Genomic DNA, 25592 nt, shown 5'->3' on the forward strand with positions numbered 1-25592 from the left:
AGAATTTTCATTTTTGGGTGAACTAACCCTTTAAGTCTAAAACAATGTCCTGAAATGTATTCCTAAAGGTGGTGAATGTGTAAAAGTCCTTTTTGGATGGACATAGCAGTGATGCATTAAAGGGCGATGCTATAGACTAGCACTGTGAACACTCGCAGAGAAGTTTAACAGCACGCTAAAGCACAGCACGCTATCAGCATGTCAGAAATCTTTCTGAAAAGCCTTGCTGTTTATCCCTTTTAAGGCACAACACAATGTAAAAACAAAATGCAGGTAATCTATACCATCCCTACCAGTCGCTGCCAAACAGTCTTACATCTCCTTATTCGCCACTTACTTTTGACTTTCCTCCTCTGTCTGCCCTCCTCCTCCTCTTTTGTTTTCTCTGATCCTCTTGAGTGCTGCTGCAGACACACTACAAGAAAGAAGAGGGATAGAAAGAAAGAAAGAACAAAGGGCATTATTACAATGAAATGGATGGAGAAGCCCACACAAAAAAACGCCAATGAGCACATTCCCAATTCAGATGAAGCTAAAGTCAATTAGGCCTCGGCTTAGCCCATTCTTCAATTATTTAAATGAAAAATTTGCAATGAAACCTATGAGAGAAATAAAAAAAAGCATAATTTGGACCACAATTGACTATGGGTTATTGCTTTAAACAGCTGAATATTGACAAACCGTACGCAGTCAAGTGCTAGGTGTGTTTTCAATGAGAGAGCAATACTGAAGAAATACGAGGACGGCTTATCTGTTTTACTTTCGAAATCTATGAGTGTAAATGTGTGTATATGTGGGCTGAATCACAGGCACAAGGAACTTTGTTCTTTGCTTCTTTCTAACAGTGGGTGTTGTAAACAGCAAAGAACAGAGAATTCTTCAGATCAAGGCTACCCCCAAAGTGAGCCTAATAAAGCTTACAGAGTAACTGATACGAGGTAGAATTAGGGATGTCAAAAGCAAAGGAACCAAGTCGATACTAAAAGAAAAAAATATCTGACTCAATTTGCTACCATACTCTTTGTGGTCAAGCCATCTGTGAGGAAAATATTGGTGTGCGGCTGTTACGAAAATTACAGTAATCTCCAGCAAGAGCAGAATGGCCTGGCTTAACCTAGAGAGACGATGGTTTACAGATGAACAACATGATGACGGTAAACGACAGACATGTTTCATTAGTGCTAACGTCACAGATGAAGAGTCCCTGAAGTGCCTTAAACACACTTACACACTCACGCTCACTCTCTCCATGCATCAGTGGGAGAGCATTTATCCGTATCTGCGGACTCGCACACCTGCCTCTCTTCTCTCAGAGCGATCATTGTGTTAAGATGAGCTCACATATGGCAACTCCCCTAAATCTGTGACAGTGATCTGAATAAAATACTAGTGTACTGAATACTGTGCAATATACACTGACTGTATATTGACTAATATTCCTGAAACAGTAGACATTATTTCATGATAAATGTTCTAAACATAATATCCATGCTACAATATTGTCATGCGACTTCACCGTTTTGCATATGAGTGCCATCCAGCTTCCATATTATCTTGGAAAGAAAGAAAAAAAATGACTCCTCATCTGAGTATTTAGTAAGTACATAGTAAGTATGAAGTATACAGATCATTTCTGAATATAATCTGTGTCTTCCAACATCATCCCTTCACAATGTGCTTGTATCCATTCATTCTGATGTCTTTCACATATGGAGAGGTTGCCTGGGCCGTTGGATGATTTCGGGGGCCCGTGTCAAGGGTCAAAAGGATTTGGGTGTGGGTGGACAGGTGGGTTTGAAACTTCATGATCCATTTCACCGCCCTCCCAATGTACGTTCTCATTATTTTAGTGAGTGTATGTTGCCAGTCACCAGAATTTTTGGCTCTTTTGTGGACTCACCAATGAGAAGCAGATGTGTGTAGTCGTGTTTCTGAATTCTGATCTCTTTCTGTCGTTTTCCTTCTCAATCACTCCCACATAGAGTACATGCACTTACAGGTTCATGGCCAAAAGGCAAGTCGTTCTTTTATTCTCCAGTCAATCTGCATGATCCGATCCATGCATGCAGACAAAATACACACAAAAGCTCATGCTTTCATAAACAAACTGCACAAAGTGCAAATGGGGTTTTCCATAAACTCAGTGTTGAGGTATTTAGGAGCAAGCGAGCCAGAAAAAAAGCCTCCGTGAAGAACAAAGGCTGTCCATAATCAAATCTTTGAGGTGCAAGTTGTCCAAAACATTCTGAATTTTGTTCAAAACTCGGGAAGGCGTGACGTGCCAGAACCCGAATGTTCCTAAAAATATTTTCCAGCAGGAAGCGGAGGGCTGTTTCAGTAATCTGTCCCGCAGCTAGAGCCGGTCCGCTCCTGGCACACAACGCTGTTCCAACACAGTGAAAAACCCACCAAAAAAACTGGCAAAAACTTCAAAAACTGCAGTTACCACTCATTAAACACACACACCGCAACCGCACAGCGCTGATCGACAGATGAAAGAAACGTCAGGGTCGGAAGTTAAAAATGCAGATCCTTTGCTGGCGTTCCCCCATCCAAGCATCCATCCATCCAGAACCAGAGAGGGGAGGAGGGTGAATTGTGCTGAATGAGGGCGAGTATGATGTGATGTTGGGAAAGATCTTCAGGGCTCTGAGACTCGGCTGGGAAAGTTTACGGCTGGAAGTAATGAAGAACCCATACACACACACACACAAAGGCACTCAAACACTGTCTGGAAGCAACCACCAAACCATAATATGATCTTTATGATCAAGAACACACACAGACTTGGACTGCAAACAATTGTAGCCCACCAAATGCTCTTTATAAACACACATATGCATAAAAACACACAACACAGGCTGCTTAGGTTCACTCTGAAAGCACTCTGACGGAGACACCACCATCTGTGATCGGACTGCTTTGACAGAGAGGTGGGTGTGAGTGAGGACAAAACGGGCAGAACAGCAGAAGCTAATGTTACAACGGACACCATCAACACAATTATCACAATACTGCCAGAGCCGAAACTATTGCATGCTTGAACTTCAGACCCTCACATTCTGGGCATTCCAGAGATTCTTCCAAACAGGACTTTGACCTCTACTGTGTGAACTCTGACCTTTCAGAGCATACCATTACCACATTTACATGTTTGTTTTTTTTACACCCAAAATTATTTCATTTTGTATCTTTCTGAGATGGCTTTCATTTAAGGTAGCGGCTATTTGCACTAAGTGCAAATAGCAACTAGATTCTATTTACACTAGGTGTTAAAAGCAACTAGATTCTATTTACACTCAGTGAAAATAACATTTTCTTGATAATTGCTATTTACACTGAGTGTAAATAGCGATAGATGCTATTTACTAACTGAAAATAGTGATATATTCTATTTACACCATATAAAAGTAGCAGTTATTTGCAATATAAATAGTAATTACATATATTTTATACTTTATTTTGACAAATACATACCATTTGCACCTCAGTACTGTTGTACATTAAAGCTACACTATGTAACTTTTCCGTCCACTAGAGGTCGCCTGTTCAAAACAAAGGCGTAGTTTGATGAAGCCCATGTTTGAGCGCAGAATCTTGGGACATGTGGTTTTCACCTCACAGCCGGTGGAAAAGAGTCAGGATAGGACTCAGGCAGAAATCATGTTCATGGAAGCGATTATTAACATTACTGTAGTATGAAGCAGAGCAGGGCCGAGTGTTGTGGAGCTGAGCAAGGCCGCTGGAGCCATTGAAGAGCGGGACTGTTATTATGGCATAGTCACCGGTGGGACTTTTATTATGACACGGTCGCCGGCGCCACTTGCTCTTTTCCAGTCATGAGTATGAGGTAACACAATTCTGTTTATCGTATTAGACATCTGAGTGTGTTGAAAAGGAAGTTATGACGTTCGCTCAGCGGCTGCTATGACACTTGTTCACACTGCAGTGAGAGTAAAGCGTTTCTGCAAAATAAAACCGGAAACCGAGGGTAACGCAGATATGACGCAATCGACAGGCGACTCCCTCACACGCATAGCTCGCACGTCCCGGTTCCTTGGTTAAAATAGCAATTTCTCATGATTTACAAATAGTTGGAAACATTTGGGATATTCTAAGTCCTCAACTGAACAAAATATATAACCTGGCCTAGTGGTTTTTGGATAGTTTACTGCAAAAATCTTACATAGTTCACCTTTAACAGGAAGCAATAATAATATAGAGTGTAAATGATTATATTTATTTAAATTATTAAATGGATGTCGTCTTAAAGGAACAATAATTTAAGCCCTCCCTACACCTACCACTAACCCTACCCAATAAATGCTTTTATTATTATTAAACATTTCGTTAGGCACTTAATTTCCACATTTAGAAAATTTTCTTATTTTTTATTGAAAGTAAATGCCTTTCCGATGTGATTTGTGATGAGAAAAGAGAGAAGAGCAAGCTCTGCAAAAGGCGGATTCGAACCCGTGTTGATCGCGTCAAAACAATGATCCATTATTCATACTCTTTTGATTGCGCCACTGAAGTGATCTTGTTTGGCAAAGCCAGGCATTGTTAGGCGGAACTAGTGCGAATAGCACTTGCCAACAAGGCACACTATTTGCACTTGGTGTTAATAGACACTCCGTTCATTTATATTCAAATTTCATTGAGCTATTCCACTTGATTAATGAAAATAATAACGTAGTTTGGTTTTGCATTGAGTTATTGTTTTAAAAAACTACATTACAAAAGATAGTAGTTCCTGGGTAAAGACTAGACTAAAAAAAAAAAAATTCTTCTGTGGAAATTCACAGAATGGGTCGGATTGGACATTGGCTCTGGCATCAGCACCTGCACTGTGTCTGTGAAAAAACAGGTAAGCGTCATGTAAGATCCAATTAACACCAACACAATCCTTCAAAATGCAATCTCAAGTCTCTCTCACAACAGTACATGTGACAGCGTAGTAAAAACGACCTCACATACACTAAAAAACTACGTTTTTTTATTGGCATCTGTGGTTCCATGAGAAGCATATCCATTGCACAAAAGAATATTTATAGTGGAAAAAGGTTCTTTAGATTTTTAAAATGTTCTTTTTACTACAAAAAATGGTTCTCTTTTAGAACCACCTTATGGATTCTTTATATTAAAAGTGTAAATAACCTTTTTGCACTGTAAAGGGGATTGGTTCTTTATGGAACCAATGATGCCAATAAAAAAAACTATATATTTTTTAAGAGTGTACCATCATCGAGCTCAATGTTTCCTGCCTCGACTAGCCATTCCATCTCTGGGGCTTATGGCTCCCAGGCACTGAAACTCTCAGTCAACATGCTCACACACACTAGTGATAAATGAGATCTTAAATGCAGCAAGACTTCATGAAGCTACCGCATGGTTCCAAGACTATGTTTTCACAGGTGGAAGTTGTGTGTGAGAATGTGATAACAGTAAGAATACACAGAGTCATATACAAATCACACACATTCACAGACCCTGCTGACCTGCGAGGACACGACTGAGCATGTAACAGCCGAAGGCTAGCAATGTATCATTGTGCATAAAAAAATTTCGGTCTTCTTTTTATTTTTTCAGTATTCCAAATCTCTGTGAAACGAGATAAAGGGGTATTAAAGATATCAAGAATGATTTATTCAGCAAGGACGAATTAAGTTTATCAAAAGTGACAGTAAAGATTAATCATCTTAAAAAAATAATTAAAATAAATGCTGTTCATGTGTACTTTTTATTTAAAGAGTGGTTTCCATAATATATTAAGCAGCTGAATTGTTTTCAAAATTGCTAATAATAAGAAATGTTTCTTGAGCAGCAAATCAGTATATTAGAATGATTTCTGAAGGATCATGTGACACAATTTTATATTTTGCTTTGCCGTTACAAATGATAATTTACATTTCAAAATGTATTTAAAAAAGAAAACAGCTATTTTAAATTGTAATAATAATAATAATAATAATAATAATAATCTTTCAGAATATTACTGTTTTAAAAAAAAATTGATCATTAAAAAAATGCAGCCCTGGGGAGCATAAGATACTTTTTTTTTTCAAATACATTTTTAAAACATAACGACCCAAAACTTTTGAACGGTTATGTAGTTAGCATGTGTGTGTATATACATATTACAAATTATTGTTAAATATTATATATATATTTGTCTATTATTTTAATATATTAAATTATTTTTTGCAGTATATGACATACCAGTGAGAGCCTTTAACTGGAAAGAAGGTTTTGATGCTTATTCTTGGCAATAAACACACCATAAAACAACATTCTACTGACTAAGCAACCCCCCTACCCACACATCAATAATAAGCACTGTAGATCCATGGAGTGCGGTTTGTATGTGAATATAAGAGGGCACAATTCCCATGGTAAAATGGGAAAGCAAACTGGTGGCATATGGGAACTGAGGCATTAAAGACTCATATCAAGACATGCCATCAGAGACTGAGTGAGGAGAGAGAGAGAGAGAGAGAGAGAGAGAGAGAGAGAGAGAGAGAGAGAGAGAGAGAGAGAGAGAGAGAGAGAGAGAGAGAGAGAGAGAGAGAGAGAGAGAGAGAGAGAGAGAGAGAGAGAGAGAGAGAGAGAGAGAGAGAGAGAGAGAGAGAGAGAGAGAGAGACACACACTTGGGCCAGGCTCCAATGATGCCCGTTTTCTCACACACCCACTGCAAAGCTTGAGGCAGGAAAGAGCTGGCAGCATCGCTCGGGAACCTGCTCCCATGGCAACAACAACCCAGAACCCGGCGATTCTAGTGTCTGAGCGAGACGACACGGTTTAACACGAGAGGACAACGAGCACGAGACTTGGGACCGGTGTGGAGAGAGTAACCGACTAACTGCAAATTCCACTTCTCAATATTGCTCGTGTGAAGATGGGGATAAGGAATAGTGTGTGCGCGCGTTTTTGGGGGGCATTCAGAGACCAATTCTGAAAATAAAACACATGACGGTACTCATGGAAATGCTTCACAGCAGAGAAAGCAAATTTAATTTCATAAGAGAGAGAGAAACTGAAAATTGAGAGAGGGGAGTAAGTAAGAGCGAGAGAGAGCGAGCGAGAGTTTGAGTGTGTAGGTTTAGATTACATTGTGGGGACCAAATTACGCCTTTGGAGATTGTGTGTGTGTGTGTGTGTGTGTGTGTGTGTGAGAGTGTGTGTGTGTGTGTGTGTGTGAGAGTGTGTGTGAGAGAGTGTGTGTGAGAGAGTGTGTGTGAGAGAGTGTGTGTGAGAGAGTGTGTGTGAGAGAGTGTGTGTGAGAGAGTGTGTGTGAGAGAGTGTGTGTGAGAGAGTGTGTGAGAGAGAGTGTGTGAGAGAGAGTGTGTGAGAGAGAGTGTGTGAGAGAGTGTGTGTGAGAGAGTGTGTGTGAGAGAGTGTGTGTGAGAGAGTGTGTGTGAGAGAGTGTGTGTGAGAGAGTGTGTGTGAGAGAGTGTGTGTGTGAGAGTGTGTGTGTGAGTGAGAGAGTGAGAGTGAGAGTGAGAGTGAGAGTGAGAGTGAGAGTGAGAGTGAGAGTGAGAGTGAGAGTGAGAGTGAGAGAGAGAGAGAGAGAGAGAGAGAGAGAGAGAGAGAGAGAGAGAGAGAGAGAGAGAGAGAGAAAAGAAATTACAGGGCCGCAAAAATCATTTCACCATCCATCTCGCATGAAATGGCAGCTGACAGCATGTCACACAGGTTGACTAGGTGAGGCGTCTTTGCTTTTGTTTAAGCGGTGACACCCAACCATGGCTCATAGCACACGCTAACCACTATCCCTGCACTTCTGTCATGCAATGGCACACCGCGTATTATCTGTTAAACACATGTTCTCCTCACCGCTCTTGTACATAAAAAAGAAAGAAAAATGTAAAAGAGAAAATGTCAACTGGCGCCTTTCCCTGCATAAAGGGGCTACATTAGAGAAAGGAAAAACCTGTTGTAGAAAGAAATTCTTTTATCATTTACACACCCTCTTTTCATTACAAATCTGTATGACTATCTTTCTTCCGTGGAACACTAACCGAAACTATTTGCATTCATATTGCTTGAGAAGAGCTGAAATATACTGTAGCAAATGAGTCATATAAACTGTCTTTATGGCATTTATTTTGCTGATTTCAGAGGTTATCAGACCACAGAAAACTTTTTTGTACAGAAAAAAAAATCACTCAAAACATCTCCTTTTGTGTTCCATTGGCATGTACGTTTGGAACGCCATAAGGGTGATTAAATAATAACTGAATTTTCATTATTTTGGGGGAGTGAACTGATCCTTTAAGGCTGGTAGATGTGGGAATTTGAAGCAGATGTGTTTTCATTTCCTGCATTTTATTTTCATTGGACAGAATCATTTCAAGATCCTGATTGGTTTCCAACACACACGTTGGGTTTTGCTAGACAGGTATGCAGAATAGGAGGAAAACCAACAACTCGTAAAAAGTCTATTCCATCAGCAGGTACTCAATTTATCTTTGAAATGAGCTGGAAAAGACTCATTTGTGGGACTGATTGAGTGAAATTTGAGAGTAGGTTTGTTTAGACTACTATAGCGAAAACAAACTGGCATTCGGAAGCAGTCTTTAAGATTGTTTATTTGTACATTAACCGAATGGACATGTTTTTAAGGCTTATCAATCAGTCATTTCAACAACAACAACAAAAACCCAGCCTGTTAGCATTAGCCTGTTAGCATTAGTTTGAATATTTTTACTTTGTGCTTCAAATAGTTCCCAACAGTGACATATTCCAGTAGGCATTCATATTTTAGTGAATGAAACTGTTGTCTGTAACTGAATGTAATCAACAATGTCATATTTCCAGAGGCATCAAAAAATATTTCATGACATCATATGCTAACATTGCTTTATGAACCTCCCTCTGGCAATTAAATTCTGAAATGCTGTTTGCAGATTACTTTTAGATCAAAACTCTAACTAGACACTTTACTTGGCTCTCTAAATTGATCTTGAACATTAAAAAAGGCCTACTAATGAAAAATTGTACTACATTCCAGCCCTTGAGACCCTTGACCCAGTAATTCCGCTTGGAAAATCTGCCCTTTTTGAGTAGAGTATGTAAACAAGTTAGGGTGGCCATGAGAACATGTGTCATTTTTTAGGGCTGTTCAGTTTTAAATATGAACTGGGCTGCCAGTACAAAGTCAAGAAAGAAAAGAAACAAAATCAATCTGGAAAAAAATGTGACACTAAGTTATACAAACTCTGACCTCTTTGTTTTCAAAGTAAACGTTCAGAACAGTCACATGAACTAAAATAACATTGCCCAGTAATGGATTTCACATTGAACTCTTAACGTCTTAAATCGCTTCACCAATCTCTGCATGACTTTCCAGAAATGTCTACTGCATAAGGCCATATGCTCTAGAAACACACATACACAGATGGCCAATAGGCAGCAGAAGGGCTCAGCACCCTTTTCCCAAAAACTATGTTCTCTTCCATCTGCCACCAAAAAATAAGGTTTACAGGTGGCACCGTTTTCTCGCCAGCTCTATTTTAAAACATGTTTGGTGAATGATCACGTCTGGTGTGGTAATGCCCTGAGCTTTCCTGTGGTGCAGAAACCAACCTTGATAATAATGATCACTCTAAAGGTCTATAAATTTTTGATATTTGCAGAGAACCTCCTTATCCGCATTTTTTCTGTTGTTGTTGTTGACAAACAGAACAAAGCAAACGCAGAATAATCCACCTTAAATATAGAAACTGGTGATCACTAGCATCTTTACCTGAGAAGCACCATAGGAGGATTCAACGAAAGCAGAAAAAGGAATTTCTCAGACACTCATTCTTAGACGGTAAGTATATCATTAAGATCAAAATACGAGTAATTTTATAAAAATCACAATAGTTATTATCGCCACATATTCAACCCAAATTTTTTTTACAATACTCAGATCAGATCTAGAGTATAGCAGCCATAATATCCATATATAGGTGAAGTTTTAATGAACCACAAGAATTTTAGTACTGTCATGAACCCACAGCTAACATAATGAATATGATTTTGAGTAATTCTATTTTGAAAAATAAAATAGAATAAAACAAAATAAATGAATAAAAATTAAAAGCCTCCTGATTTGCGCTAGCATACCATAAAGACTAGGGGCCAGATTTACTAACAGCTTGCGCCAACGCAAACCCTCTTTTGGCATTAAAAAAAACGTTACTAAATTAACGCTGAAAAGGCTGAACAGGGTTATTTTTGTGGCTGGCCCATTTTTATTTGTAGGAGTTTCCCTTCCAGATGCAAAATTTATGGGAGGAGAGTATTTAAATGAATCATGCAAGGTGATTTACAAAAGTGTGCGCTCGTAAATCTACTGGTGTCTGTGCCATTATTTACCGCCCAAAAAATGCAGGTCTTAAACCAGACACTAACTGGTAGATTGCACTGGTCATTATGGAAATTATCCGGCTGCGTCTGTGCGCTTTAATTTGCGCGTCGCCAGTAGATCACACGCATAACTGTCCATTCCCATCTGCCCTTTTATGGAATTGCACTCTCGCTGTTTAGTAAATCTGGCCCTATCTCTGCTACCGATCCACAGTGTCTTAAGAGTATCCCGTAGTCTGTGTACAAGATGCTTGAAGAACTCTAGCTGGAGGAAAAGCCTCAGGCAACTGAACAGGAAGGCCAGCCCTCTGCTCTCTACATTAACTGACCTGGATTCTGTGAGCATGGTTGGCAGAACTAAGTCTGACGTTCCTTAGGAGACTTTTTGGGGGTTCAATGGTCCAGACTGGAACATAATAACGCTTGGCCTAATCATATTTTAGGCCAGACACTGAAGAGAGTCTGGAATTGGAAGCCATGGCCTTCAAATGGATCCTTACCTGGTCATATTTCCTGTCCCAAGGGTGAAACGCATGTAATACATTTGAATTGAGTGAGCCACAGCGAGGAGATATGGTACCTGACAGAAAACAATCCAACAGCCAGGGGCCTTAAATGAGTTCAGCAGACATTCTCGGAAATAAAATGTGGCTCCTCGTGTGTAGTACGCAATGTCACAGAAAGGAAATGATCCTTATCTTCATTTCCTGTCTGGACTGGGAAGTTGATCTAAAATCATTCTGAAGGTTGCCTTTGAGAACATTTTTTTTTTTTAAGTCCACTGTGGAGATACCAAAGTCATTTCTATCAATGAACAGTTTTGCCATTGCCGTGTCACTGACCAATCAGAAGTGATTTTATTCCAAACCAAATGTAGCTTTAGCTTTAGCAATACCATTTAGCTTTTATGCATTTAGTTCCCTTCAGAATGGCTGTTGCCCATATAGCATACTATGTGGAATTCACTAGGGTATTGCTCACTATTAAATGAGAGTGAGCAATTTTGAATTCAGACATTTTATGGAGAAATGAATACCATAATTTGTTTATATGCATTTAATTTGGCTATAATTTATATGCAACACGGAATTCAATATGGCAATATGTTTAGACTCGCTAGCACTTAACTGAAGCAGTAGCGTTGTGCTAGCATGTTCCACACAGTCCCTCCTTGTGTATCTGGAAAATGACTACAAAAGAAAGGCGGTAACACCGACATTGTATAAGATGACCTTAGGATTTCCATGACATTGTTTAGTCAGAAGCATTTTAGACATTACACTCTTTTCTAATGAAGGGTGTGACTGCTTGTTTCCTTAAGGGAAGGTTGTGTAACTCTTGATTGCAGGCATAATTATAATTACTGAAACTTTATAAAATGCGTAGTATGAATTTGATTTTGACACTTTAATTAGACCACACTTTTCAGTGCATAAGTACAAACTAATGAGCTCGCTGTCTACTGCCTACATAGGCTACAAGCATGTACAACAGCATGCTAAATTAAATGTTACTCATACTTGAATGATTTCAAACACTTGACATAGATGGCAACTACACAAATGCTACACAAATACACACAAAGCCTATCATTAAGTGCACATAGACTCGATCCACAATTGATTCCAATCACGTTTGGTGTTAGCATTTTGCTAAGCTAACAAGAAGACTTTCTAAAGCACGGAGTGTGTTAAAATGCATCCTGAGATTGCCTGATCTTCCAAGGATAAATACAATGCTGCCTTTAAATAGCTAACAATTAGATATCTTATAAGGCATCGTAATTTGGTACAGCTTTGGCACACAAAAGAACATTGAAAACCAAGTAAAGCACCTTGAACATTAAGCTTGCGAATGACCTTTTTGATTTTAATTTCATAATTATACTGGCAAATTTCAAATGTGGGGGTGAATGAAGAGGTGTAAACAGTACTTTACATACACAAACACATGCCTTAGACCTACACCCACACTTACAAATACTTAACCACGGTAACCAACAAGCCTAGACGCCATTAAGATCTGCTGGGCATGACACAGGCTCTTATGCCAAGCAAAGTCATTGACACATGGAAATGTTCACACATGCCTTCTCACAGAGAAAGAGAGAGGCAAGAGAAACGAAACTTCATCATCACGTGGGTCCCAACTCCAAGAACAATAGCTCAGATCTAAAACAAGAGTTCAAAGAGGTCTTGGGGGTTTAGATTAAAGATCTTAACTTCTTTGAGAAAAAAAAAATCTGTGTATTTAATTTAACAGTCTGAGTTTCTATATAATGTAAATGCATAGTTAAGGCATTAAACAATAACATAACATGAGAGGAAATGAGAGGCATTTGCATATTTTAAAGGGTGTTGAAGATTGCCTCGGTTCGGCGACAGTCAGTCAGACCTGTCACGCAACATCGGCCACAGCGGTCAGACCCTAACCCAATTAATTTTAACTTTACTTTCATGTTCCAAACATGAAAGAACCTTGAGTGAAAGAGAGAGAGGGAAAGAGAGTGACAGAGCTCCATAACAGATATTTTGACATTTTTGAGCAGTATGACAAATGATACAGACTCACTTCTGAGAGCTATGAGCCAATATATAGTTGGGTTTTGATGTCTGAGGCCACTAGTCAAAACATTTTTTTTTTTTTATTTAGTGCATTTTCATTCACATATCATATCATATCAGCATAATTTAATGATTATAATTAATATTATATTATAATGAATACTTTATATTATATAAAATAATGAATAAATGTTTATCTAATTTTTATATAATATTACATAATATAATAATGAATACATTTTATTCATTTTACATCATGTTTGTTTATATTTTTCTATGTGTTTTATGTTATGCGTCATGTTATGCATTTTACGTTTACATATTTTTTTAATTCCTGTAAAATGTAAAAAAAAAAAAAAAAAAAAAGTACATTTCCAAGTTTAAATCCGATTTTCCCATTTTCCTTTTCTCTATTCACCAGATGTTCTAGAACTGTTAAATGAGCCAGACTGTGTTGGGCAGCTGGGTAGGTAAAGTGAGTTTCTGACTTATGTCGACATCAAATCAACAGCAGCAACTCAAATCCATCCTTCTCCTACCCACAATTCTCTCCTGCATTCAGAGCTAGTTTGTGTGTGGCCTTTTGGAGATGTCTTAAAATCAATAGGTCAAGGTTTTGGCGAGCTGGATGTTCAGAGGAAAAAGCCTGTCATGCCTGAGAGGACAGGAAGTGCAGAAATGATCTGCAGCATAATGCCTTATGGCCCAGTGAGGAGTGAGAGAGAGAACTCTGCCAGAGAGAGCAATGACCACATGGCTCCTACAACACCCTACAAATTAACCAAGATAAGACACACGCTGACTTTTTAGAGAGAGAGAGAGCGAGAGAGAGAGCGAGAGAGAAAATGAGAAAAGGATAAAGAACTAAGTGGACCGTTGAAAAAAAAAAAAGACTAAATAAAAACATTAAAGAGAAAAGGAGAGAACAAAAGGAGAGATTATAGACGGGTTTTATGCCAGTTTTAAATCTCCAGGCTCAGGCCGAAGACCTTATCAGCCAGCCCACACAGAATCTGAGCATGAACTCTGCAGAAAGATCCACAGAACTGGAATGGTCATTCATATCCCCTACACTCAGCATGTTCGATTTAAGGAGTATTCGATAAAATATACATTACATTGCGGAGTTGTTATGACTCTGTGTTTTTAAAAGTTAAAATGTATTAAGTGGTACACATAGACCCCTAGCTGCCTCTCGAACTGTTTTTAAAAGGAAGTCGTGTGTGTGAATACCTTCAACATTTTACAGTGCTGATGCAAATTGCAAGGTACTAGGGATGTGACAGTGAGGAAATTTTCCCACCGGTTAATTGATGTGTGACAACACCGGTAATACCAGTATCACCGGCGGAGGCTTTTAAATCACTAATTCTATCTAACTGAAAGTAACATGCACACGACCGCTCTGAACTGAAAACGCGCCAGTGCGCACACACCGTGAATGACAGCTCGTCTGTAAATGCGCGCTCTGTGAGGCCATGGGTGTGTCTCAATCAGTTCCCTAGTTCAGTAGTCAGGGCACTGATCAAGCATTGATCAGTCTATGATTGAGATGCATGCCATGAATGAATAACAGATCGTCCGTAAAGCCTTGTTTATACTCGACGCGCCCGCACGAGCGCGAGGGTAAATGCGCGCAGTCAGCGTAGCGCGGAGGCTCGCACTGCGGAGCCAGGCGAAAGTAAACAATGCGCGCTCTGTGCGGCCGTGCACATTTTACTTTCGGTTTTGAATTAGCGCCAATTCGGCTGCGGGTTGCTTGAATTGTGGGTTCATTAGCCTATTATTTTTAATGAAAAACACAACAACAAAAAAAATGACAAAATCCCTTAAATAGGCGCTTTTACATTTCGCTTTGAAACCAAATCTTCCGCGATCATCTCTGTCAGCTCCTCAATCTTAAATCTGATGAATGACTCCTGCCACTGCCGAGACTCGCGGTCGGATCCTGCTTTATTAAGCAGATACGTTCAGTTTTTATTTGTATTGTCTGTTCTCTAACTGAACTAAATTATTTTATTACTATAAAAAAATCAATGCCACGGTGGGCAAGTGATGTAACCGCTGTTGAGTCTGAACACCGGTAACACCGGCAACACCAACTATCGTAGCAAGCCTACAAGGTACCACTGAAAATAATCCAGCAAACAATAAATATTACATATAGGTTTTACATAAAGTTTTGGTCATTTTTGGCAACAAGCAGCCTCGATATTTCAGTCAAACACATTTTACATATCACCACTCTTAAATAATTTTTGGCCACGTTGAAGTGGGTCCACGCTGCTGACATATTTACCTGCTGTGTGCATGAAACCTACTCTGATACAATTAATCTGAGAAGTGCCAATTAAACATCACTGTTTTGGTCAATTATTTTATCAATGATATCAGCCATCCAAAACTATGTTCATCGGCTGTATCGTAAAAAATTAGGCCCCTTTTTGGCTTGTGTATAGTTGTTACTGTTATTAACGGTATTATGTGTTCATGATGACCATTGATGTCGCTTTTAAAGGGGTGGTAAACCACGATTTCACTATTCTAACTTTAGCTAGCGTGTAATGTTGCTGCTTGAGCATAAACAACATCTGCAAAGTTACAACGTTCAAAGTTTAAAGCAAAGGGAGATATTTGCTTTTAAAGAAATCGATTTCTAAGGACTACAGCAAACGGCCGGTAGGCGACTACAGACATTCCTCCAGGGTTGCTGACATCACCAGCCCCAATATTTACATAAACCCCTCCTCAGAGAATATTAAATGGGGGGGGTGAGGCCATTTTGTATCGCTGCGTTGTTGTGGTTAGTAGGCTGGAGTGTTGTTGCTGCAATGCCGACGAAACGCTGTTATTTTCATCCGGATTGCAGGTCGTCTGGGGAACTTGCTTTGTTCAGACTTCCTAGATATATGCTCCCCATCATAAATCAAAGCACGAGACAGACAGGGGTCAGAGGAGAACACCGGAAAATGTGACATAATGGACAATATTCGTCTGTATTTGCAATTCACAAGCCACAAGACAAACACTGCCTGTGTGAATGCACAACGGGCGCGCGCGGCACCCGCTGCACATTTTACAGAGGAAAGCTTCCACAATCTTCACGAGTTCAATGAAGGATTCGCACAACAGCTTGTCCTGAAAGCTGGATTTAAAAACAGATGTTTACGGGCCACAACCTGTAAGTATGATTTATTTTTCGTCGATGTGTTTTCCTGTAATAGTCCGTATTGTTAATTGTACGTTGTAGCAAGGAAGTAAACAGATGACAACGCTGTTCTGCAAACAAGTCTGTTAAATGCTCATTCATACTTAACGTTATCCGGCGAACACCTAATGTTACAAACACCTAACGTTAAAATCTCAACAGCGAACTTGGCATTAGTGTAAATTATTCTTTGATTAGAGCTTTTATGTATTGTTTATCTACAGGCATGCTAAACATGGTTCTGTGTTTGATTTGGCTACTATAGCAAAGCCAATGTTTAGTGTTCGTTTTGAGTTAACAGTTCTTGCGACAGATATTTGGCTATAATCGTTCTAAAAATACAAAAGTAACAGTGCCATTCAGTAGCGATCACTATAGATCCGCAGTCTTTACTCTTGAGAAATGAACAGGTTCTGCTCGATCATCTTCACTAAAATGTTCTGGGTCTGATTCGGGCTCAGATTGGTATGGTTTTATTGACGCCATTGTTTCTAATACTGACCAAAGCACAGACTACCGGTAAAGGTAAGGGCCGTGACGTTTCCGACAAACGTGCACTAGGCGGTTAGCGTATCACAACACACTGGGCCAGCTACTATATCAGAGCCCATTGCGTATTTTTGAGGGACTGGCTTCATACAACCCGGAAACCATCAGACCGTTTTTTACAAGGAGGGACAGAGCAGTGTAGAATAAAGGTCAAATATATGAAATCGACTATCGTAGCAAGCCTGTGTTGCCGGTGTTACCGGTGTCCAGACTCAACACCGGTTACATCACTTGCCCACCGTGGCACCGCCCACCATCTTTTTGATTTTTTTTATAGTAATAAAATAATTTGGTTCAGTTAGAGAACAGACAATACAAATAAAAGCTGAACGTCTCTGCTTAATAAAGCAGGATCCGACCGTGAGTCTCGGCAGCGGCAGGAGTTATTCATCAGATTTAAGAGTGAGGAGCTGACTGAGTTGATCGCGGAAGATTTGGTTTCAAAGCAAAACGTAAAAGCGCCTATTTAAGAGAGTTTTTCATTTGTTTTGTTGTTGTGTTTTTCATTAAAAATAATAGGCTAATGAACCCACAATTCAAGCAACCCGCAGCCGAATTGGTGCTAATTCAAAACCGAAAGTAAAATGTGCACAGCCACACAGAGCGCGCATTGTTTACTTTCGCCTGGCTCCGCAGTGCGAGCCTCCGCGCTACGCTGACTGCGCGCATTTATTTTTGCTGCGCACACCCTCGCGCTCGTGCGTCGAGTATAAACATATTTACAGACGAGCTGTCATTCACGTGTGTGCGCACTGGCGCGTTTTCAGTTCAGAGCAGTCGTGTGCATGTTACTTTCGGTTAGATAGAATTAGTGATTTAAAAAGCCTCCGCCGGTGATACCGGTATTACCGGTATTAGCGGTGTTGTCACACATCAATTAACCGGTGGGAAATTTTCCTCACTGTCACATCCCTAATATGAAAAATAATGCAATTTTTTAAAACCGAAGCATGAACACATGTTACAGTGCACCCCACAAACACAATCAAGCCTTCAAAAGAATGTGTTTTACCACCCCTTTAAGTACTACATTTGATTGTCTTCATCTACCAATAAGAATGTATTCAGAATGTTTCAGCTCCATTTAACACATTTTACTACATCTACTCCCCATCATTCTACTGATTTCCACCTATAAAAGCACATACAATGCAAAAAAAATATGTCTGTAGATTCTGTCTGAGCCTGCTTATTGGTCAAAGACCAGTGAAATGAGCTCAAGACCTAAAAGAGAGAGACAAGAAAAATAGAGGGCAAAAAAGAGAGTGTAGGGGTCATACAGAACAGAGCAAGAGTATGGTCAGAGGTCACACCAGATCTCAACGCATTGCAATGCCTTAAAGCACCAGTGACCTGCAAGCACCACTACTACTCTATGGATTGTTTTTATAAGAGGCCCAGAATTGTAAGGTCAGGCCACAAATAAGGGGAACAGCCTAACTGAGAGGAAAGAGAGAGAGATTGAGGGAAGGAAGACGAGGGTTGGGGGTTGAGGTTACACATCTGGTTGTGTTCAGGATGTTTGAGATTCCTCTGTGGTCTGTTTGGGGTCTCTGTGCCAAGGGGAGGAGGGGTGAAGAGACGGGTCTATTCAGCCTTAAAAGCAACTCCCAGTCTAATTTCTCAAACACATCGAAACATTACCTTTAGGGATTGGATGAGTAGTTGATTTATCATTCAACAAATGGAAATCTATGGGGCAAGACATTATGGAAGATTTAAAAGCAGGTTAGTAAGGGATTCAATCACACTAGTCTCAATTACTCTATGAGTAATTTTATTTCACAATAACGATATAGCCTACTGTATATCACATTGTTGTTTTTAAATAAGGTTTTTATGATATTAAAATTTGATACCATTGAAATGTCATAATTCTTATCACCATTTTCAATATTACAAAAAACTAACACTAGCCAAAGTAAAAAAAGTAAGCAGTGATAAAAAAGAACAAAAGCAACTAATAACAAGCATATAGGAAAACAAACTACTACAGAGCAAAGACACAAATGAAATAGATCTACCTGAAAAACTTTGAGCGCTAGAATAATAAGAAATACTACATAAATTGTATAAAGTTATCAAAAAAACACTGCATGGTCTTCACGTTCATTGTGTAAATTAAATATTCATTTATTCTTACTAAAGTTACAAAAAAGAGATTTTCTCTTTTGTTGTTTGATTAACATTAATGACAGACAGCAGCAGGTTTATTAGGCTCCTGTCACTTTAAGACCGACTGCACGGATCCAATATACCGGTGCGGTTTCTTTTTTAACCGTTTACGTTCACTTATGACTGTGCTTACTTGCAAAGACATGGTCACTTTGACACATAAGTATGTGTATTTAATCGTTCAAGCCCAATTAGGTGGTAAAAAGCACTCAGTTCAGTACTCATGCGCTCTATGAGCAGCAGCTTCATGTGCGTCTCTCTGACAGCACTCATATATAGCGAAATGAGTTGTCTTTCGCTGCTTACATTACTTGTTTTTAAACCGCAGTGCTTAAAAACACATGTAAATAATAAGCTTTCGTGACCGCGCAGCACAGTAATGCGAGCGTTACCGCGATAGAGACAATCGTCCAAATCTCGGTATACCGGTATATTACCCACTCTTAAGTCCCATATTAACAAGTATATAGTTTAAGTCTCGTGGATATGTGCGTCTTAACAGTCATTCCAAACATGTCTTGAAATCCCTGTTCAAATATATGCAATAAAACGCATACAATTGAAGTCTATCAAAAAATAGAAAAATTATGGAGGGATTCAAGTAGGTTAGCATGTCATTCTAATCACACTAGTCTCACGTTAAATGTATAATGTTTAAGTCTTGTAGATGTGTGTGTTTTAGCATTCAAAACATGTTTTGAGATTCTGGTTTAAACATTTACAGTAATAAATTAGCAATGGAAGTCTATGGGGCAAGACATTACAAAAGGTTAAGAAGCAGGTTACGACTCGTACTAGTATCGTGACAACAAGCATAATGTTAAAGTGTTGTGGACATATGTGATTTAATGTGCATTCCAAACATGTCTTGAGGTACCTGTTAAAATCATGTCTACAACAATACACGTGCAATGGAAGTCTATGGGGTAAAAGATTTCAGAGGGTGTAAAACAAGGACAGTGACTATCACACTAGTCTCATGTTAACAAGTATAATGTTTAAGTGTCGTCTGTCGTGGATAGGTGTGTTTTAATGATAATTTCGACGCATTTCCCCAGTTCTTTACTGCAAGAACAATTTTTACTATTTTTTAAGAGCGAATAGAGAAGCTGAAATTATTTTCAGTGGTAACAAAGCTTACCTTTTGCTCAATCTACTGAGCCCGGAACATTAATATAAAATTCAAGAAATTAAAAAAAAAAAGGGCTGAGATTTGACAGGCCATGTCTAGCTCATCTACAGCAGAAAGACAAGGACCTCAGGGAGTGCAAAGGTCAGATTTAACAGTGTTTTTCCACAAAAAAGACCACTTTCCCTGGTGCGTAGAGATCTGACTGAGTACTACATTTATAAACATCAAATGGAGCTCTTTCTTGGCTATGAAAGTGTTTTAAAGCTACAACAGGGACTAGCCCTCACACACACACACACACACACACACACACGTCTACCTCAAAGGCCAAGAACTTAATCACCAAAAATAACAACCGGTCTTCAGTTCTGAAACCAAAGCATCCGGTTCGTACATGCACCATTTCAATACGTAGTTGTTTAAACAAGTTGATCTATTCATATTACTATTCATTCATTGCCTTCAATGCAAATACATAACTACTTAGTCATACCTCAGCACTGACGCTCTTGATAGCTCAATTCCTTTGTTGGATCTAAAGGAGGTTACAATGTCAAAAAAAAATGCTAAAGAACAGCCAAAACAGCTGCCATTACAGCCTACAGCTTTATCTATGTACAATTTATTACGAGACAAAATTGAAATGGGGAGATATTCATCTTTATTACAATGTGGCAGATCAGACGATGATTTGAGACATGGTGTAATGTAATGAACCTGTCTATGGTGCTGTCGCTAGAAAAGAGGGCTGAGGGTAGTCATTACCCCGAGCTGTCAAACGCTGCCTCCCTCATTCACCTCACTCATAATAGAGCTTTTCTCATTGCCTAAATGAATACAAATGTCTTCCTGTGAATGCCTCTGACATTCCACCTGACAGCCAGGTGTACATGGGTGGAGAGCAATTTGTTTCTGAAAGTGAGCGTTAGCTATTGTATGAGTGTGTGCGTGCGCTCGTATGCAGTAGGTGTGTGGTTCTGTAGGTGTGTGAGATTAAACGTAGGTGTGCATCCGATTAAACAGTCCCAAATGATATGTTCTCAAGACAGCTGCATGTGGATGTGGATGTGGAGGTGTAACTATTGAGAGTCTGGTTTTAATATTGTCTCTTGTTCTTCCTCTAATGTGTATGCGTGTCGGTCACATCTCAATGGAGTACCACAGCTGTAGGACTAACTAAGCTGGCTTGTAAAAAGAGCTCCTCCTGAACCCTGGAGACCTGAACATCCTGTGACTGAATTGTCCCCATTAATCTAAAAGTTTTGCGTCATGCCTGTGGCTACCCTATCATCCCTATTAGATGAAATAATGATGAAAAAATAAATAAATAAAATATAAAATAAAATTAAAAAATTAATATAATTAAATAAAATTTTAAATTAAAATAACAAAAAAAAAATTGTAATGAGTCAAAAGGAGAAAAGTAAATTTAATGAATATGACAGATGTTATGTTAGCTGAAAACTTGGTAATTACACAACATCACCCCGTATAATGTCACGGAAAACAAAAGATGAGCAGGAGAAGGGTGTGGAATCACTGGAAGCAATTTTCCGCCGTCTCAGAGCGTGGAAAGCAGCTTGTCTGGGCTTCAAGATGCCCTATGATGCACTGAACTAGAACCGGTTTACCAAGTCAACATAATGCCCCGATCTGTGTCAGAAAAACTGTAAAACTCAACTTAGATTAGCATCTGAAAGAGGAAAGGGGAGTCAAGAACTGCAAGGCCATAATCAATCATGTTCAAAAATATTGACCACACACACTGACACCTAAATACCAAAAACACATTAGAGCTCCGATCCAAATTCTATACTGAACTGCATTGCTATAGGTCATTCCATGTCAACAGACAGGTATGTTCTATGCAATTAAGGTGATAGAAAAAGTTTCAACATTTCAACATTTCTAGTTTCAACATTATTTGTTCTTCAGATATTCCTTTTTTTTAAATTAAACATATCATCTGTGTGCAAAATGAACCACATTTGGTTTTCGACCACTGAAAATGTACTAATTTACTCATGGAGCTGCATTTGATCTCCATATCTCTGGGACTGAACCATTGTATCTCTGGGACTGAACCATTGAGGGCCTTTAAAATGAAGAAACCAAAAGAAAGGTTTGTTAAGAATCAGAAACTAAAAGGATAATAAGATATCTTAAATACTTCTTGAGTTACAGGCTTTCAACACTATTTTTGTTTTGTCTTTCTACAGAAAATCTTTGCATTTGAAATGAGTATTAGAGCTTGTAGCGGAGGGGGCGTGGTTTAACGAGGTCTACGAGGCACACGCCAGAGAGACGGATGTCACTTCTCAGTTCAGTGAACTGTTGTAGTCATGTCAGAAAGTTAATAACTTTAGTAATTATGGATCAGCGCTGACTCGAGACGCAAACCGTTTAGAACGATTCAGTCCGATTTGGTGAACTGGTTCGACCGGTTCACTAAAAAGAACCGGTTCAAAAGAACAATTTGTTCGCAAACCGGATATATCTAGTGGACCAGAGACGGAGCGATTGCTAACAAAGTTATATTGTAACTACTGAGTTGTGAGAGCGCTGTCAGCACGAGTTTATTTTGTTTGTATCTGAGAGTTCTGAATAAACACGAGTCCCAGTCACGCCGAGCCCATCTTCCTCCTTATTCTACCAACTTTGTAACACATCTGTACCATTACAGCTGTCGAGATGAACGAGTTACGAGTAAGTGTTGATTATAGCATTATTTTTTGATATTTTCCTATCATATGAAAAGCGTCAGTGACGCGCATTGAGTACACAGCGCAAACAAAGACACAACAGCTCAGTAATCGAATGTAATCCAGTTTATTGTGGAGATAACTGGCTAGCCTAGCCCCCGGATACCCCGCGCTAACCCCCCTTCGGCTTAATCTCGCGCCGCGTATGGTGCCTTCGCTGTGGGTCGGTGATGTTGAAGGCCGACCAGTCAGTGCAGCCCGAGCTTCGGCGTACGTGAGGTTTATCTCTAAAGATGTGGCTCTGTCGATGTTGAGCAGAAACTCACGACTGTATGCACATTTTAGAACAGATAGACGCGACGCGAACGTACAAAAACACTGACTTACAAGATATAAAACACGAAAACACTGTTCTGTCGGGAGAGAGAGAAGCCGCAGCGTGTGCACGAATAATAAAGTTCTGTGTGAACTTGAATAATTAGTTACACATCAGAAATCACTTTAGTAATATATTCAGTCCTGTATAAATATGCTAGAAAAAAGTCAATTTGTAAGACAGCTGCGATCATCCACTATGCTTAGGACATTTTCGGAACGGGATCTGCCAGGGAGTTAGCATTTTTATTAAAATGAAAAACGCAAGAGGGCAGAGCTGATTTCTGCTGATTGTTTCCACCACAATATGTAAAGGCTATCTACAAGCATCTGACCTCCCTTTCCCTTACAGCTCAATATCTTTCGGTGTCTAACTGCAAGACATGTAATTTGTGTCTCTTACTTCCTGACCACAACTCCTGACAACTCATTCATCCTTTGTTTGTAACCAAATGCAGTCTTCCTGACCTTGTGTACAGCAAAACATTTTAACTCAAGAACACCTGACAGTATGGACTGAGACAACCTGGGCCTCCTCAGAGGACCTGAACACAATACAAACTCAGACCTTTACAGCTATTTTAGGTCCGATCCGCCAGTGAAACTAATATTTGTCATTTTCCATCTAACAGGGATGGAAATCATAAGAATTTATTAAAAATTCCAAGAATTCGTGAAATACTTTTGAGAAGGAAATACTTGGAAACAAGACTGAAAGTAACTTACATTTTGATGATTGAGTCAGATTATTTGAGAAACTCTGATTCATGAGTGATTCACTAAAAATAACCGTTAAGAGGAGTCATTTGTTTTTCACTCAGACTACATTGGTTGCACTGTATGTTGTTGCATTCAGTAGAAAGATGAGCTGTCAATTTATTATCAGATTTTTTTGTGACAATAGTAGTGTGCCATATAATAGCCTAATAGAGGTAGATGTGCAGAAAACCATATTTATGAACTGTGTTCTGTCTGCATAAGCATAAGAATGCATGATAATGAAAACAAAAGTCACGAAAAATAGAAAAATTGGAAGCAGATGATTTATAAAACTGAAATGGTTCTGATTAAGAGCTGGTTCTCAATACCCAACTGTATTATTAACACGCATTTTAATCAAATTATAACTATGATGGAGCAGAACTGGGGTCTCAAGAACACTCAGCCGGTGTCTCTGAACCACTGAAACTCCTACCGATTTGTAACTATTATGTTTCCACCTCCTAATGAACTGAACAAGCTGATTAGAGTCATCATGCACCAAGTGATCCATGCAACAATTCCAACAGCAGTTTTAATCAGTGACATTTATGGACCAGAAAGATTGTCTCGCAGAGTGGGAACTTTACAACCACGGGTCTACGATACAGCTTGGAGAGCGAGAGTGAGAAAAAGCGCCACAACACCCGCCAAGAAACACAATACTCGATATTGACATGCAACCACCATGAAGAAACCCTCACGAGCCTCAATGGAAATTATATTTGTGATGAATAATTTTCTTGCGGTAACAAAACCGATCAAGAAATCTGAAGCCGGATTCCTATTAGATTAAGATCTTTTTTTTTTTCGCATTGTTTTGTGCATAGAGGAATGTGAATGGTGCTGTTATGGATTTCCTGTCAGTCGAGGCTTTTACACATGCTCTAATGCTTCTTTACAAACAGACATCTGAATTCTATTTGGCAATGGCAGTAAAGCATAAATAGTTCCGCCGTTCTCAGTTGGAACATTTGTAATGGCATAAAATACAATAGGAAATAGGCTGTCAGTGTTTGTTATAGAGACAATACGGATGACAAAAGAAAGCCCTTTTAAACGTTTTTTTTTTCCAAATGTTTGAATGAACTACCCACCTTGTCCTTTAAGCATGTGTGAACAACTATTTCCGAAGGTGTTTTTATCTGTGCACCCATCCATGTGTTGATTAGATCAGAGTAAATGAGTGATACAGAGTTGAAGCAGAGCAGCCTGGAACGAGGAGAAATATGTCTCTCTTGCTCTAAGATCACTCCAAAATTAGCGTTACATGTTAACAGCCCATAACGCAATTGACCTATTGGTAAGCCCCTACCCTAGAACACAGATGAGTCAATGGAAGTTGAGTATCAGTTGCACAGGGACCGGAACTCAGACATCTTTAGGTTTCAGAGCCATAGAGAAACATTGGAAGATCCAAAGCTCTCATCGGTTTGATGGTGTTTATGCTACAAAAATGGTAAACCGTCGTGCTTGGGGTAGTTGTAACACTGGTTCCAAATATACTGAGAGGATTTTCTGGTTGACATACTCTCATTAAGTTACGATTAAAGTTAGTGAGTCCATGCTAACGTACAAACCTAAATAGCGAACTGTTCTCACGTCATGTACAGTGTAGGTCAAAAACACAAACAAAAAGGTCTACATTTCAGTGCCTCTCCATATTAAATTGGTTAAATGTAAATTAATTGAATCTTACCCTGCGGTACATGAACATTAACTAATATAAGGCTTCTCCCGCTGTAAACCCTTGCTTCCAAATGTATCTTGTTAC

General features: G+C 39.2%; 1 protein-coding gene across 1 annotated transcript in view; it reads right to left on the reverse strand.

Moving 5' to 3' along the window:
• plxnb2a.1 (plexin b2a, tandem duplicate 1) overlaps positions 1-25592 on the reverse strand; it is a 129253-nt gene that overhangs the window by 63589 nt on the left and 40072 nt on the right. Inside the window, exon 2 of the mRNA XM_079818161.1 lies at positions 338-415. The gene's annotated coding sequence lies outside the window, so the exon portion shown is untranslated. The remainder of the gene's footprint in view (positions 1-337; positions 416-25592) is intronic.

This window comes from Gobio gobio, assembly GCF_949357685.1.
Source record: "Gobio gobio genome assembly, chromosome: 5".
In the NCBI taxonomy this organism is placed as follows: domain Eukaryota; kingdom Metazoa; phylum Chordata; class Actinopteri; order Cypriniformes; family Gobionidae; genus Gobio; species Gobio gobio.